The sequence below is a fragment of the Amblyraja radiata genome, chromosome 4 (genome assembly GCF_010909765.2).
Source record: "Amblyraja radiata isolate CabotCenter1 chromosome 4, sAmbRad1.1.pri, whole genome shotgun sequence".
NCBI classification, from domain to species: Eukaryota; Metazoa; Chordata; class Chondrichthyes; order Rajiformes; family Rajidae; genus Amblyraja; species Amblyraja radiata.
The window spans coordinates 21,714,162-21,730,721 of NC_045959.1; the positions used below are offsets into that span (position 1 = coordinate 21,714,162).

Consider the following 16,560-nt stretch of genomic DNA (forward strand, 5'->3'; position numbering starts at 1 on the left):
AGTCCCCAACGCTATCTCTTCCTCATCCCCCACGAGCCACTCACCCATGTCTCAGGTTGATCCTGGGATAAGGATTAATGGGTCACTGAACATTTTGTCTGGTGTAGCTGCATAATAGAATTGATGGCAATATGGAAGAAAGATAGAGATTACAGGAAAAATTAATTGGGAAATGGAATTACTCTGCTTGCTGGCATTGACTTCATGGGCTGAATAATCTCTGATATCATATGGAAATAGTGGAAATTGATCACAGCCCTTTTCCCATCCATTTATCTTTCATTTTTACTCTAATCTGTTTCCATTGAAGTGCTTTGTTACTTGAGTCACATTAATTGGTTTAACCTCACAATGCTGATATACAAGTCAAAATAGAATGAAAATGCCATTAAGCTGACCATTTTACCTTCCTTTTAACTACCATGTTTTTGTCATCTACACTGCCCTTGGGGTATTAGCTGGACTATTTTCTAGTGCTTATAAACAAAATAAGATCTAAACCAGATTTATGGTTAAAAATGGTGTCAAATAGATTGTATGTAATAACTTTCCTTGTTCGCACATAAAATAACAATGAAGGCATGTACTGGCTTTTTCAATCTGAATTTTCACACAAGGTCACGCATCCTCGATGGCAGCATCTCTAAAGAGAATTGAAGACATTGTCAACTCTCCTGTAAGTCTAAGAATCCCCCCTAATTCATTTCCCTCTGCAATTATCTTAGCTTTTCAACTAATCCTGTGTAGGTTCCACTATTACATCAGTTAGATGGCTATTTCTCAACATTTCATCAAAAATAAGCATAACGTCCAGTGTGTGACATGACATCCAAGGGGGCCCCACACAATGGCAGCCTCACCAACAGTCTGTCTGTCTTTTCGTCTTTTTTTTGGTTATTTTTTGTGTGTTTTAAAAGTTTGTGTTAATGTTCTCTGGTTTGTTTTATGTGGTGGGGGGGGGGGGGGGGGGGGGGCGGTAGGAGAGGGGGTCGGGGAACCATTTTTTTTCAATCTCTTACTTTGCCGGTAATGCGATTGTTTTCCTGATCATATCTCCAGTCGCTCTGCGACCTAACATCATGGCGCTGAGGGCCTTGCTCGGGAATGACTTTGAACCCCACCGCGGGGACGTGGACTTACTATCGGAGCCAATCCCCTGCCTGGGATCGACGCTTCAACCGTAGCCTGCAGATTTCACCATCGAGGACCTCACAGTCTCGGGTGGAGACCAATGTCGGGAAGCTCCAAACAACGCAGAAGGTTTTAATCAGCCCTGACCTGGGGTCCAATCCCCCGGTGTGGGGAAGCTGAGAATCCTCCCCGATGCAGGAGCTTGATCACCCGACTGCCGGTGACAGGAGCCAAGATCGTCCAGTCAACTGAAGGCTAGAAGCCCCCCGATCGTGGGAGAACAAAGAAGGGAAGGGATTGAACTTTTTATGTTAAAATGTATTTGGTGTGGTCTGTTGCTTTTTATTGGTTTGAATGTATGGCAAACCAAATTCCTCATATGTTGCAAAAATGCTTGGCTTATAAAGTATGATTATGATTATGATTTTTTTTTTTTTTTTAAACATCAGTTGAGCTGATATTGTTAATAGTCACTTAAAATTGTATATTTTCTGCTCTTAGACATTCAACAGGTTCCAACAGTCACTGCATTGGTTAAAAAGAGGGAAGAAAATCCTGCCTCCCCCCCCCCCCCCTTTGAGCATTGCCCGCTAAATCAGTCAAAAGCCTACCGGCCACTCTCCCAATCTTGTTCAATCAGTCAAACGTGCCAGCTATGGTCCCAGCAGTAGTCAGTCAAACATCCATTCACTGTGCACTCAGTCCTCACTAGTAAGCAACACCGCCATCAACGACAGACTGAGTCCTGAACAGCTGGTGAAATGTGCAAACCTCCAGTCTGAGTCAGTTTGTCCAACAGCCAGAAGCTAGATTTCCAATTGCGGTTGGCTGTTCAGTGAAACCTTTCAGCCACACTCCTCATTCTGAGCTGTGGAAAAATCAAAATGCTACCTGTTATGCTCCAAGCCCTTGACATTAAGCGAACATCAAGCATACTTCAAGTTCTTGTCAGTCAGTTGAACATTTACTTGAGTTATTCATTCAGTTATTCCAAATTATTCCTGACCCTAATTGGCAGGGTTTCTATCACTTGTGTTTATCCTTTTACATATACAGTGCCCTCCATAATGTTTGGGACAAAGATCGATCATATATTTATTTGCCTCGGTGCTCCACAATTTGAGATTTGTAATAGAAAAAAATCAAATGTGGTTAAAGTGCACATTGTCAGATTTAATAGAGGCCATTTTTATACATTTTGGTTCACCATGTAGAAAATACAGCAGTGTTTATATATCATTCCCCCCCATTTCAGGGCACCATAATGTTTGGGACACAGCAATGTCATGTAGTCATGTTTAGTATTTTGTTGCATATTCTTTGCATGCAATGACTGCTTGAAGTCTGCGATTCATGGACATCACCAGTTGCTGGGTGTCTTCTCTGGTGATGCTCTGCCAGGCCTGTATTACAGCCATCTTTAGCATAAGCTTGTTTTGGGGGCTAGTCCCCTTCAGTTTTCTCTTCAGCATATAAAAGGCATGCTCAATTTGGTTCAGATTAGGTGATAGACTTGGCCACTCAAGAATTGACCATTTTTTAGCTTTGAAAAACTCCTTTGTTGCTTTAGCAGTACATTTGGGATCATTGTCTTACTGTAGAATGAACTGCTGGCCGATGAGTTTTGAGGCATTTGTTTGAACTTGAGCAGATAGGATGTGGCTATACACTTCAGAATTCATTATGCTACTACCATCAGCAGTTGTATCATCAATGAAGATAAGTGAGCCAGTACCTTCAGCAGTCATATATGCCCAGGGCATAACTCCTCCACCAATGTGTTTCACAGATGAGGTGGTATGCTTTGGATCTTGGGCAGTTCTTTCTCTCCTCCATACTTTGCTCTTGCCATCACTCTGATATAAGTTAATCTTCGTCTCATCTGTGTAAGGAAGTTGCCCCTCAAGCTCCTATGAATTCTTACCCCTCTCACCTTAAACCTATGCCCCAACCCTGGAAAAGTAAAACAGCGAGCATTCAACCTATCTATGTTCCTCATTATAATATACACCTCCATTAGATCACCCCCTCAGTCTTTTATATGCCAGGGAATAAAGTCCTGTCTGTCCAAACTCTGCACATTTCCATCAACCCCTCAGATTTTTCCACTTATCATGTCATCTCCGAATGTTGTTTGAACAAACTTGCACATTGTTATAGTGATCCCAGTTTTTGACTGGGTTAGAGTCAATTTCACCTCATCTCCAAAATCTACATGTGGTCTGCGTGACATTGTTGAATAATTTCCTTGTATCTCCAAACAAGGCCATTTGTCCCAGAGGCTGCCGGAGTAATCCCATCAATCCCTGCATCACACTTATTTCTCTGTGATTTCTTCTCTCCCATATGCCCACTCAAACTAGTCTGATTCTCCCACTACTCATCTACACCAAAGTTAATACATATAAGCCAATTAACCAACTAACCAACAGATCTTCAGAGATGCAGGAGAAAACCGGAATGCCCAGGGGAAACCCACGCAGACACAGGGAGAATGGGTATTCTCCATACTAACAGCATTCGGGGTAAGGATTAAATCAAGAACCAGCTATGCTGGGAAGTCAGAAAGGAGAAGCTTTCTGCTTGAACGGATGTCCACTGGAGATGGTGCAAGGTAGAGAATTCCCAAAGTTTCCATGTCAATCTCCTATTATACTTGGAAACCAGAAAAATGTTATAGTCATCTCCTTACCGGCCTTGGATCTGAATTTTGGCATGGCAGGGTGGTTGGGGTGGGAGTGTAGACATAGTCAGTCCTGTGGCCTAACACACATAACCCATATTCAAGATAAAATTGGCACCTCGTCATTAGGACCAGGGTGGGATGGGGTTGAAACTAAATTAAATCTGATCACAAATTTATGATTATGATTTGACCCCAATGATTGTATTTCCATTTAAAAAATAGGTTTATTGACATTCTATATAAAAGCCATATATATATCTGAATTACTTCATTGCCACAATGGTAATTTTGGCAATTTTGCTTCAATAAAGTTGAAACTAACACCCCCCAGGCTGGTAATTTCTTCTTATATTTCGCTCACTTCCCAGTCAGGGTTTTACGAGCTAAACATGTTGGAGTGAAACTTACTGATGAGATTGCTGCCATTTGCTGGTTGGTGAAGGAATCACAGGTATGGGTTTTATAAAAGTCTGAAGAATGCATCGGATTTTTCCTAGAAGCATTGGCGCTGGAAAAGTGACCCATTTAGCAATTCATAAAACAGCAGCTCCCATTTATCCCTCACCTTTATTGTAGCAATGTTCCAAGTAGCGTTTTCAAACATAAAAATTAGATGACTGTGCAGAAGACCAAAACAATGTTTGGGAACATCTTAAAGGGGAGAAAAGGCAAAAGGCAGGAAAGTTTAGGGAAATAATTCCATAGTTCACTGGCATTGGCAGTCGTGCGCGAAAAATTCTGCAAAATATAGCTCTGCGAGGCATGGTAGAATAAATTCCTGAAGCACGTGGTATCAGGAAAATAGGGTTACAATGTAGATCTGAGGTGAAGAGAATCTTTCGAATCTGCTCTCTGGAGGACTCTCGCTCGATACACAATAGATGAGCCTTGTTATATGCTCAAGCTAGAGTTTTAATAACATTTTGAACGCAGTCCAAAATCTGTCTATGTAAGGCTTGACTATTTGAATGATTTCATCTCTGCAACTCCCCTGGGATGGAGAACCTCAAAGAATCACGATTCTTTTAAGGAAAAAAAGGTTCCTCATTTATGGAATTCCAGACAGTGAACCGACTAATACTCACCAAGCTTTAATGGATGACCAAAGGATTTCAATTCAAAACTATTTTCCAAATCCTGGGTAAGTTGTACATGTTTCTGTGAACTGCTAATATTCCAAAAGTGTGTGGAAATTTTTGGACATATTAAATATATTTCACATAAAATGTGTACCGTTTATCTAAACTCAAACGTCATCGGTTGCTCAGTTGGTAGAACTCCCAGCAGAAGCTTGTGGAGTCAAAAGCCTCTATAATTATTCCAATTGCAAGGAAGTGCAGTGCTGTCAGAAGTGTTGCCCTCTGTATGAAGATCAGCTTGTTGTTTCAGATGGTAGTATCCTGCACAAGAACAGAGGAAGATATTTAGTGTCCTGGCCAATGTTTATCCTGGGCTGGTACAGAGGCACAGAGGTAGAGTTGCTGCTTTACAACGCCAGAGACCCGTGTTCAATCCTGACCACAGGTGCTGTGTGTACGGGGTTTGTACGTTCTCCCTGTGACTATACGGCTTTTCTCCTGGTGCTCCGGTTTCTTCCCACATTCCAAAGATGTACAGGTTTGTAGGTTAATTGGCTTGGGTAAAATTGTAAATTGTCCCTAGTGTGTAGGACAGTGCTCGTGTATGGGATGATACGATATGATAAAATGTTATTCATCCCCAGAGGGAAATTGGTCTGCCGACAGTCACAACACACATGGTACACAAAAACTTGAAATTAAAAGTGAAAACAAAAAGAAAAAGACAAGCGACTGTTGGCTGGCAGCCGTGTGCACAGCACCTTCATCGGAACAAATGAACAAACAAACAAACGAACACAGACTTATCCCCTGGGCAGAGGATTCTAAACTAGTGCCCCTCCCCCTCCCCTACACCGGGTCCCCCTTTGTTCTCCCACCGTCCCTCACAGCGGTCCCCACATGCCAGGTCCTCCATTGTTCTTCATGGCAGTCCCGCCACGCCGGGTCTTCCCCTCCCTCCCCTCACGTCGACCGCGAGGCACCACCGCGCGCGCGGGTCGCTGGTCGGAGTGGAGTTGGTGGTTCAACGGGCCTGTTTTATCCCTGTATCTCTAAAGCCTGAAGTATAAAGTAAATTATAATCATCATATACTGATCAAAAGTCTGATCTTGTTAGTTTGTATATGTGTGTGCATATGTGGTTGTCTTTACATCTTTGGAAAAACATTATGGTGGTAATGATTACATTTTTACATATTCATATAACATATAACAATTACAGCACGGAAACAGGCCATCTCGGCCCTACAAGTCCGTGCCGAACAACTTTTTTCCCTTAGTCCCACCTGCCTGCACTCATACCATAACCCTCCATTCCCTTCTCATCCATATGCCTATCCAATTTATTTTTAAATTATACCAACGAACCTGCCTCCACCACTTCCACTGGAAGCTCATTCCACACCGCTACCACTCTCTGGTTGACATTTTTCCCATCGAGGCTGGGATCTCCTAATCTGAACATTTCATGCTTTATTTCTCGACATATTCTCGACTCATTACCGATTAAAAGTCTTAAAAAGTCAAAATTCAAACCACCAGCTTCAAATGATGACGTCACAATGGTTCTACGAGCAGAGACCAGCCTCAATGAAGATTTCATCTTACATTTGACATGTTATTCACGATTAAAGCTTTAAAAATGCCACCTTTCACAAGATGTTTACATATTCTGATTCACATTTTCCCCCTCGAGGCAGAGATCACTTTCACTGAACATTTTATGCTTTATTTCTCGACATTACTGATTAAAGTTAAATAAAATCAAAATACTTTCAATTTCAAACTGACCAGCGTCAACTGATGATGTCACAATGGATAGACTAGCAGGGGTAGGGCAAATTGCTATTGCAACCGAAGGGCAAGTGCAATTGGAATATTTTTTACGAGAACTGCTGAGGGAGGCAATGGGAGTGCTGGAATCTTACGTTCGGGAATGGCTTGTGTTGGAGGACAATGCTTCCAACTTTATAAATGTATCATCTTAATCCTGTTCATGGTAGCATGCTGGTTGTGCACTGTTTGCTGCACCACAACAGGGGCTGAATTTGGAAGTTACCCCAGGGACATAGTGTTGTTTAGGACTTGCCTCATTTATAAGAGGCACCACTTAAATGCACATGGTTCTTTACTATTTTACTTCTTTTCCACTGACCTTAGGAGTTGTCGTCCATTTTGCTTTCAATTGATGCTTTCAATTATGTGCATCAGCATCTGAACTCCCAAGAGCTAAAAGAAAAAAAAGCCACCAAACCTCAACGGATAAAATCAGTGGATTTTCTCCAAAATACATGCTTTATTTTGCTTGTCCTTAAGAAAACTATTATGAAAGCAAATCTAAAACATGTGCATCAGCTTTCATGTAAAGAGTTAAAAATTGCTTATAAAAATTGCAATCTCCAAGCATTCCTTATACCTCTTTGGAAGATAGTGTCTGAACTCTTATCTTTTTCTTTGCAGTAATCTTAAATTGCTAAACCCATTTCATACATTTAATCCCCAGACTCTTTTGAAAACTAATCATTTGTCCGCATTGTCTATAAAACATACCTTAGTAAACAAAAACCAAATTATCTGGGATTTCAGATTAGAAAATTATCGACTTAATTCTTTACAGCTTAATCACTGGATAATATCCAATAATCCACAAAGCACATCTTAATCAATGTTAATCATAATTTATGTTTGGTAAATGTGTATAGTTAATGAAATGTACTTTATGATTTGAAGGATTTAACCCTTGGGTTATGACTCCACTGGAGATATATTTAATAAAAGATGGGGGCTCAATCCATATAATCTTGATAATTCAATGTTACTGTAGCTTCTGATATGTTTGGAGGACTGAGTTCTGAGGCATTTCTTTAGTTTCTTTCAGTCCTCCTTGATCTCATTCAATGAGGGACACGTGCAAGGCCAAACAGTCTTGGACCTGATAGTTTGCCAGACTCAGTGCCTGCTACCTCTGGCCACCCACTCTTTACCTGATGGTAGAGGGTTGACCTCTTTCAAAGGTTGATAAATCCTATACTGTAGAGCCTAGATTCCAAAGGTCATTTGAAAGTTCAGTAAATTGAGAAATTATTGGAACTGGTACAGAACTGGTACAGAACTGGTACAGAACTGGTACAGAACCGGTACAGAACCGGTACAGAACCGGTACAGAACTGGTACAGAACTGGAACAGAACTGGTACAGAACTGGTACAGAACTGGTACTGAACTGGTACAGAACTGGTACAGAACTGGTACTGAACTGGTACAGAACTGGTACAGAACTGGTACAGAAGAGGAGATGCAGCCAGAGATAGATTAGCCAGGATCATATAATGGTGGGACAGGCTTGATGGCCTGAGTTGCCTACTCCTGCTCCTATTATTCTGATCCCTCTGCACCTTGTTCCAGCAAGGCAGTATTTGGAAGACCCTGACTCGTCCATAATTAAATGAATCAAGCGATATAGAGCACAGCAGGCATGAAGGGCTGAATGGCTTACTCTTCATTCCATTTCTTCTGCTCTAATGCAGGGCTTTCAACTGCTTTTGCTCTCTGACCTGGTCAGCGACAATTAAACACTATTCAAGTAAATTTAAATCCTTTAAAAACTAAAAATGGCTTAAATTATAAATTTAATCAAACGTACATTGATATTTTTATTTTAATTAGGCGGCACGCTGGCACAGCTAGTAGAGCTGTTACCTCACTGCGCAAGAGTCCTGGGTACGATCCTGACTTTGGGCTCTGTCAGTGTGGAGTTTGTACGTTCTCCCTGTGAATTAGCGAGATTCGTCTGGGTGCTCTGGTTTCCTCTCACATCTCAAAGACATGTACTTGTACGTCAATTTACCTCAGTAAATTGCCCCTAGTGTTCGAGAAGGATGAGAAAGTGGGATAACATGGAACTAGTGTGGATGTTTGATCGATTTCTGGACTCAGTGGACCGAAGGGCCTATTTCCTTGCTGTATCTCTAAACTCTAAACTAAATATCCTTAAGCATTAAAATCAAATATTTGTAAAACATTTACCTTCATTATTACACCTTTCACAGATACTGCCCATCTACTGAGTTTGTCTCAGTAAACTCTCAATCACTGCACCCGCTGAGTTTCTCCAGCATTTTTGTGTACCTTCGATCTTCCAGCATCTGCAGTTCCTTCTTGAATACTGAGTTTTTCTGTTTTATTTCAGATTTTTATCATCTGCAGGTTTTTGATTTTCACTACCTTCATTTGGCTGTCGGGAGTCAATGGTTGTCTTTGGCATAAGCCCAATGGCCGGATATGAAATGCCTCTGAATGCTGTCTTCAGCGAATCACTGCTCCATTGCTGAGTGTACAGGAGAGTCAATCAGTTGAGCAGGCAGACATGTGCAATGACCTATAATATAGTTTGTTGCAGACTCACCCCTTAATAAGGAGCATATGTGACATGCTGAGCCTAATTTGCAGATCTCTAGGGAATCACCAACATAATTTATGCCAATGACCCTCCCCACGTCTGAAGCCTGTCCCTGTTCCTGGAGGACATCATTGATAAGTGAGACAACATAGTTACCAGATTTATATTTTGTCTGATGACAGAAGACTATTGCAGCTATTTTACAGAGAACTGATTGAGGGCAAATAATGATGAGGTGAACCAAAAACGAGATCCAAAGACTCACTTACAACATGTCTGAAGGGTTTCAACCTGGACACACATCACTGTGAGCATCGAGCATTGGATCATCCTGCTGTAGCAACTGAATAAAAAGAGATGCTCACTCATAAGTGGAAGCTAGAATGCAGGAAGTTAAGAGGAAAATCAAAAACCTACAGCATCCCTACTATATCACCTGTTTGAAAGGAGCTTTTGAGTCTAGATTTGTCAGCCTTTGCAAAAAGAAAAACAAATGTCATGTTCATATGGAATTCTTTGCCGCAGAAGACTGTGGAAGCCAAGTCAGTGGATATATTTAAGGCAGAGATAGATTCTTGATTAGTACAGGTGTCAGAGAGTTTGGGAGAAGGCATGAGAATGGGGTTTGGAGGGAGAGATAGATCAGCCATGATTGAATGGCGGAGTAGACTTGATGGGCCGAATGGCCTAATTATGCTCCTATAACTTATGATCTTATGATCTTATGTTCTTACTCAGGAACAAGTGACAAACAGCAAGGTACAAATAAGGGGCCCATCTTTTAAAACTGAGGTACTAAGAACTTCCATTTGCAGAGGATGGTGAAATTTTGGAATTTCGGATCACTGGAGCTATTTAAGGAGGGGCTAGGTAAATTGTTAAAGGTTCAGGGAACCTAGGGTAATGGGAGATTGGCATAAACTGAACTGAGACCTGGATGGATACTGCGACTCCAACAAGATGTTAGATACCTCCGTTCAGTTCGCAATAATCAACCTGATCTCCCGGTGGCTCAGCACTTCAACTTCCCCTCCCATTTCGAATCCGAACTTTCTGTCCTAGGCCTCCTCCATGGCCAGAGTGAGTCCCACCGCAAATTGGAGGAGCAGCACCAAATATTTCGCTTGGATCGTTTACACCCCAGCGTTATGAACATTGACTTCTCCAATTTCAGGTAGTCCTTGCTTTCTCCCTCCATCCCCTCCCCTTCCCAGCTCTCCCACAGCCCACTGTCTCCGCCTCTTCCTTTCTTTTTCCTCCCCCCCCCCCCCCCACATCAGTCTGAAGAAGAGTTTCGACCCGAAACGTCGCCTATTCCTTCGCTCCATAGATGCTGCCTCATGCGCTGAGTTTCTCCAGCATTTTTGTCTACCAACAAGATGTTACATTTTTTAAATGGAAAAATATCTTACTGGAAATGTGTGTTAAAAACGTGACAAGAACAAATATTAAATGTTGCACATGTTCATAATGTTAATAGCATGCACGTAGCTCCTCAAGTAGAAAACATTACTAGATTTTGAATTCACCCTTTTATGTTCAAAAAAATATCCCAGAGGTTTCCCCAAGGACTGTTTACATTTTACATCCTGCATGATATTGGAACATTTACTGTCTTCAACATCCCCGATTCTTCCAAAATACTGATGTGATGTAATCTACTCTTTCTCTGGTGTTTACAATTTTAAACAGACTGACTGAATGTAAACTGGGGTGGTCCTGGATATACCATGGCCTTCATAATCAGATTAAATATTTAATCAAATAATCACATAACTGGGAGCTATTAACACGGTGATTAAAATAAGCAATTACCTCTGAGAATAGATTAAATCATTGGTTCAATTTAGATTTAAAATGTCATTAGATTTTCTGGTTATATTCATGTTGTAAGCATAAACAAGCTATATCCACCATTAACTATCATCCTGCATCTGAATACTGACTTTACATCAAGAACACTGTAAACTGTTTTGGAGATCCTGTGGTTTTGTAAGGTATTACTTAAATGCAAGCCTTTCATGTGACTGCGTCCATATAATTCACAGCCAGGAAACATCGCATGCAGGTTTACTATATCAAGCACTGCCTATAGCAAAGGTGCTTCAGCAGGGATCTGAGGAGTATGAGTGCATTATCATCCCCTCCAAACTCATCAATAAGCTCCAAGACCTGGACCTCCACACCTTCTTTCGCAACTGGGTCCTTGTTTACTTCATTGTCAAATTTCAATCAGTGCAGATTGGTAACAACACCTCCATCGACACAGGTTTTCCTCAAATCTGCATTCCACTCTCTTTACTCCCATGCCTCTGTGGCTAAGCATAGTTCCTATGCCATTGATACATTCGCTGAACATACCACTATTAAGGGCCAAATCACTGGGGTGATGCATTAACGTACTAAGTCTTGGCAGTCATCGATGCGCTAAAGTAAAATGGCATTGAAGTGCAGTGTCAGCTGACCTGAGAAGAACCCTACTGTTGTGAAATGAGACTGGTGTCTCAATGCAAGAGCATTTTGAGGATTGTGATCACAACTCCATAGGTTTTAATATAATAAAAAGGAACTGCAGGTGCTGGTTCACACCAATGATAGAAACAAAATGCTGGAGCAACTCAATGGGTCAGGCAGTAAACATAGAAACATAGAAACTTAGAAAATAAGTGCAGGAGTAGGCCATTCGGCCCTTCGAGTCTGCACCATCATTCAATATGATCATGGCTGATCATCCAACTCAGTATCCCGTACCTGCCTTCTCTAAATACCCCCTGATCCCTTTAGCCACAAGGGCCACATCTAACTCCCTCTTAAATATAGCCAATGAACTGGCCTCAACTACCTTCTGTGGCAGAGAATTCCAGAGATTCACCACTCTCTGTGTGAAAAATGTTTTCCTCATCTCGGTCCTAAAAGATTTCCCCCTTATCCTTAAACTGTGACCCCTTGTGCTGGACTTCCCCAACATCGGGAACAATCTTCCTGCATCTAGCCTGTCCAACCCCTTAAGAATTTTGTAGGTTCACTCCATACCCCCTGATCCCTTTAGGCACAAGGGCCACATCTAACTCCCTCTTAAATATAGCAAGTATATACAGTATAACAAATATATACAGTATATATAGCAAATATATACAGTATCTTTGGAAAAAATAGTTAGGTGATGTTTTGGGTCAGAACCCTTCTTCAGATTCTATCCATCAGAATATATTCATGGGACAGAATTTATTCAGTGTTTATCCATAAGATTTAAGATAGTTTTGAATCGGGATAAGGCTTGGTCATTTCCAGAGATAGTTGGCATTATGAGAAATGATTGATCAAATATTATTATTGTCATGGTGTTACAAGTTTTAAATGTTGTGATAACTTACATTGAAATGAAACTCTACTCTTTTATAGGAATTTGGGCATCACTTTCTCACCAGCATTTATTGCCCATCTCTAATTGCCTGAGTTCAATGGGTTTTTCAAAGCTTTGTAATGGAATGGAATGTGAACCTGAGTGGGGAGAGAAGGCATATTCTCCTTCTTATATGACATTATGTTTTATAATCATGACCACCGTTACTGCCACAAGATTTTCAGCCTAGATTTACTTTGCTAGCTTCGATGGTGAGATTCGAACTAGCATTAGTTTGATCATCATTACAGTCTCCAAAACCATTAGGCCTGTAAAATAACCAACATGCTTGTCACATGAATGCTTCAATTAAAACCACAAGGAGTGTGGCATGAGTAGGCAGGCGAGACAAGCAACTGAGTGGTTTGACATCTAACCAGAAGGTCACAAATCTCAATCTAAGGACAGACTGTCACTCAGACCTGTTCCACCCATTCAGAAAAGTTTCAACAGCTTAAGCAGATGTGTTAATGATATGATTAGCATATTCACTGGCATAAGCAAGTGCTTGAACCATGCTGATAGTTTTATCATAGTGTCCATAAACATTATCGACAAATAGAATAAGAAGGATGGCAAAATTTGGATATCAACAACACTGATACAAGGTTTCACGTCCTAGCATATATTCTATGAATTCTAGCTTTGTGAGCTTTATTTATTTTTTATTTCTTACAGCACCATCCAAAAATTATTCCTTTCGTAACTACCAACGTACAATTCTGTATTGGATGAAGTAAATCTTCATGGATGTGGCTTTAGACTTTAGCCTTTATAGGTTTTGGAGATACAGTGTGGAAACAGGCCATTCGATCTACCAAGCCCGCACTGTCAGCAATCACCCGCACACTCCTGCACACTAAGGGCAATTTACAATTTTTACTGAAGGCAATTAACCTATACCAACCTACACACCGATACCTATACAGACATACAAGCTTGTATGTCTTTGGAGTGTGGGATGAAACCGGAGCACCTGAAGAAAACCCACAAGGTCACAGGAAGAATGTACAAACAAAGAATGTACAGACTGTATCCGTAGTCAGGATCGAACCCAGGCCCATCAAAAATATGCTAGTGTTCTGATTAATTCTATTGTTAATTCCTATCTCCGTCACCTCCCTGTACCTATACTCTCTCATATGTTTATCAACTCCACTCACCCAATCACACAGAGTGAGGGGAAGGTGTGATTTACAATGGCCAATTAACCCAAGTGATCAAAGGAGAAAATACAAACCACATAGACAGCACTGGAAGTTTGGATCAAACTCGGCTCTCTCGGGCTCTGAGACAGCAGCACTAGCTGCTGCACCAATGTAGTGTCAGTTATGCACTGTAGCAGAGTGCAATTATTTTGGGCCACTGCATACCTGCCTTAATTTGAAGATGATAAGCTCAATTTCAATGAATAAATGTTAGGCCAGATTACACTTACCTGACAATCCTGAAGAAGACTTCAGTGCTGTTCAGTTTGTCTCTGATCCCACCTTTGTGAGCTACAACACAATGACTACCTTGTGGCACTACTTAAACCCCTCACTTCACCATTGAACCGGTGATTCAGCAGAAGAACATTCATACACTGGACTGTAAGACTGGAGGTTTGTCACATCTTCACTTCAGGTTTCCTCCAAACATCATTAAAATAGGTACGTGATTTATTTATTTACCTGCATTTTAATTTAATGTTTAATTTCAAGTAAGTTGATTTATTTTTATGCATATGCATTTTTCCTTTTTTTTTTAACAAAGTTAAATATTTTTTAAAGAACGATTTGAATCTACCTGAACCATCTTTAAACAGCTGTGTTCATCTGTGATTCAAAACAGTTCAAAATATCATTGACACCAGAAAGAGCCAATAGGCCATTGGGTTGCCATGGAGACGAGGCCTAAGGACTTGCACTTGAGGTCCATTCGTAGCTTACGGCCTGCTCCACGTCATGGATGAACAAGCCATGCCTCAAGGTAGATTTGTACCCCAGGGCTGTAGAAGAGTAAGTGTGGCCACAGAGCAGGGGGGGAATGGGTGGGTGGGTGGGTGAGAGGTGAGAAAGGGCTGTGGGCTGAATTAAGTATTGTTATGTTGATAGACGTCATTATAAGAGTCATTTTTATTTCTCGTTTTTCAGTTTAATTTAATTTAGTGTTTAAATGTTTATGGATCTATATAGATAGTTTTGTGTTTTTTTTCCTTCAAATTAAACTGCTTGTCAGGTATTTGATGGAGAAAGATAAAGGAACCGAAGAAGACAACATTATTGTCAATGAACCATCTCACATAATCTACACTGGATGTTCTTCAAAATCACCCAGCAACTGGATAGCCGAGATAGTCCTGAGAGGCCAAACGGTAAAATGTCAGGAAAGTGGTGTAAATAAAATTATCAAATAAAAAAAGTTAGTTTAATTTCCATTCTTTGCTTTGTAATGAATGCATTTTGGTGAACACAGATAAAGCTACTAGAGCTGCTGCCTCATAGTTCCAGGGACTCAAGTTTAATACTGTCTTTTAGTTTTATCTGTGTGGAGTTTGTACATTCTCCCTATGACCAAATGGATTTTCTCTGGGTCCTTTGGTTTCCTCTCAAATCTCATCATGCGTGGATTGTTAGGTTAAATGGCTGGTGTACGTTGCCCCCCAATGTGTGGGTGCGTGATGGAATCTAGGGGGAGTCAATGGGAACGTGGCGAAAGTAAAATGGGTTTGTGTAGAATTATGGGTCATTAATGATCTTGTACACTTGTTAATCCTGGCTGAATTGGAGAGGCTGTGACTTCAAAATGGGGTAAAAGCTTCAGGGCTGCTGGGAGAATTTGATCAATTTGTAATTGCTCTCTGCAGAGCTGAGACAAGCTGCGAAGAGGTGCCAGTGTGTCTAGAGCTTAGATACAATTTGCAAGCAAATAATAAGAACATCTGCAAACCCCGTCAATTAGGTGCAAAATGCATAGAATGGATTGGAAGGCTGCAAAGCAGACATACTGTGTTGGATGATCAGCCATGATCATATTGAATGGTGGTGCAGGCTCGAAGGGCCGAATGGCCTACTCCTGCACCTATTTTCTATGTTTCTATAAACCTTGTAAATAATTATAAATAATGTTGCAGAGTTTGACTTTGCCGAGTGTTGTTTGGATGAGGTATTGAGCCTTGTCTAGGTTTCTGGCAAATCAGGGTGAATGTTTCTGTTGGATTCCTTACGAAGTCCAGTTTGAATACAATGTAATGAGCTGTTGTATTATTGGGTTAGGGAAATGTCTGTTATGTATGGGGTTAATCGATATCTGTAATTGTGTTATTAAGATTCCACCCCCATGTGGTTCGGCCCCTCGAGGTCCCGAGACATATAGTCGATCTTCTGGGAGAGCGCTTGGGACTGCGTGAACTTCTGGAGTGTCTCTGTCTGAGCAAGGCCTCGAAGGCTTGAAAAGGCAGATACGAGGATCGAACCCGCGGTGGGATAGGTACAGTAGTTGAACTGTAATGTGCTTTTGTTAAAATAAAATGTAGTTGTTTCAAGTGCTTGATTCAGCATTTTTACAGAAACTAGACTGGGGGGGAAGCTTAGAAACAAGCAATTTACATTGGGGCCTTGTCCGGGATCTCAAATGACCCCTAAACACTGGTTTGAGATCAAGGGTGTTCAGCTGTTTCGATCGCAGTTTTCGCATTGATTTTCGGCACTTTGTCAGTCGAAGCAGATCGATCATTCGCGGGCTTGGGAAAGGGTCTAATCGAGATCATTAGAACAGTCTAACAAGCATGGGGGAGTGGTTAGCATGCCTTTGGGTTAGGGGCCCATAAAACCAGGGTGGGGTTCAAGGCCCTGCTGGGGTTGGGTTAGAGGCCCAAAACT

At 41.2% G+C, this 16,560-nt stretch overlaps 1 long non-coding RNA gene across 1 annotated transcript; it reads right to left on the reverse strand.

Annotated features, from left to right (window-relative positions):
- Positions 1-4,121: 4,121 nt before the first annotated feature.
- Positions 4,122-15,576, reverse strand: LOC116971700. Its single transcript, XR_004411567.1, has 3 exons — positions 15,443-15,576; positions 11,237-11,239; positions 4,122-4,134 (listed from the first exon to the last, which is right to left on the reverse strand). It is a non-coding gene; the product is annotated as an uncharacterized LOC116971700 (long non-coding RNA).
- Between the last annotated feature and the right edge of the window lie 984 nt (positions 15,577-16,560).